The sequence below is a fragment of the Schistocerca gregaria genome, chromosome 2, assembly GCF_023897955.1.
Source record: "Schistocerca gregaria isolate iqSchGreg1 chromosome 2, iqSchGreg1.2, whole genome shotgun sequence".
NCBI lineage: Eukaryota > Metazoa > Arthropoda > Insecta > Orthoptera > Acrididae > Schistocerca > Schistocerca gregaria.
In genome coordinates, this window is record NC_064921.1 from 795540457 (window position 1) to 795542138 (window position 1682).

At 42.9% G+C, this 1682-nt stretch overlaps 1 pseudogene; it reads left to right on the plus strand.

Moving 5' to 3' along the window:
- The first annotated feature begins 248 nt into the window (after positions 1–248).
- Positions 249–366, plus strand: LOC126337452 (5S ribosomal RNA; annotated as a pseudogene).
- Positions 367–1682: the final 1316 nt, after the last annotated feature.

Genomic DNA, 1682 nt, shown 5'->3' on the forward strand with positions numbered 1-1682 from the left:
CAACCAACTAACTGTTAGATAGAATCAAATTGACATTTATTTAGGTAAAATAGCTACACAATACAATGTGAATGTCTCCACCACAAACACAAAATCACTGACACTTTTAGGACACCAGCCTGTGCGAGTTATGATTGAAATCGCCAAGCAGATCGTACAGCAAGTTAATACATTTCAATAGTTAGGGTACAGTATTTCATACAGGACAGAGAATGACACGAAATACGTTAGACCTATTTCACTAGTGCGCCAACGGCCTTGCCGTAGTGATAACTCCGGTTCCCGTCAGATCACCGACGTTAAGCGCTGTCGGGCTGGGCTAGCACTTGAATAGGTGACCATCTGGTCTGTCGAGCGCTGTTGGCAAGCGGGGTGGACTCAGCCCTTGTGAGGCAAACTGAGGAGCTACTTGATTTAGATGTAGCAGCTCCGGTCTCGTAAACTGACATACGGCCGGGAGAGCGGTGTGCTGACCACATGCCCCTCCATATCCGCATCCAGTGACGCCTGTAGGTTGAGGATGATACGGCTGTCGGTCAGTAGTGTTGGGCCTTCATGGCCTGTCCGGACTGAGTTTAGTTTATTATTTCACTATTTCTGTGGATCTTTAAGGAGAACACTAGTAAAGGAAGTCCACAGAGATACTCCAGTAAAGTTTCATAAGGTTATGGATATACCAGCACTGCTCTACAGATAAGAAAACTGGATCCTTAAGGAGAGAGATGAAAAGAGAATAGAAGCATGTAAAATGAATTTCCTTAGATATGTGGCTGGATATATTTTTAATAGGTAAAAAGAGAGGTGATGACATCCAAGCTGCACTCAATATGCAAAATATAACTGATATAACAAAACAATATCAGTTAAGATTGAAAGAACATACAGTCCTCATGCCATATGCAAAAGTCACTAAAGCCATAAAACAATATAAACCAAGAGGATAAAGATCTGTGGGAATACCAATAAGGAAATGGATTGACCAACATTGAAGAAGACGGAACGGATCAATAGGCTCAGTCCTTGATGTAGATGACGATGATTTATCCACAGCGAGCTTCTTTCGCTTGACTTCAAGATTCTTTAACTTTTTTGAGACACGATATAATATGCCACTTAAGTTTAGCGTGTAGTTAAAGTGGTTCTTTATAGTGTAGAGTATGGGAAGAACGTCCCAGGAGTTGGACAAAAATATGTACACACAGGCGATTTATCTGGTAATAAATATGCAACCAGTCACTTTTTCACGATTTATCCGACCATGAACATGTGTTCGAGTCACAGCATGCTCATTTTCAGATGGAGGTGTTACAGAAACATTATCTTCTGGTGCTCCTGGCGGAAATGGTGGAAATTCAGTAATCGGTGACGAAACGTTTGGAACCGAAAAGTTTGTATGTTTTAGGTACTTACAGTCGCACTTTGTCACCCATAATGGATATACTGAAATATGTACACACAGCGAGAAATGCGGGCTTGAACATAAATGCAGATGCTAGGCACACCTGCAGCTGGCGCTGCTGTATTTGACGGAGAACGGCACCTGTGCAATGTCCTCAGCGCGCTATTGGCCTGACTCAGTGTTCTGTGTAGTGGTGGGCAAATTGTTGGTGCTCGTACGGTGGGTCTTCCATAAGCTAGGCAGCAAATGTGTTTTGCGTTTCAAGAGGCACCGCATCGCAGAT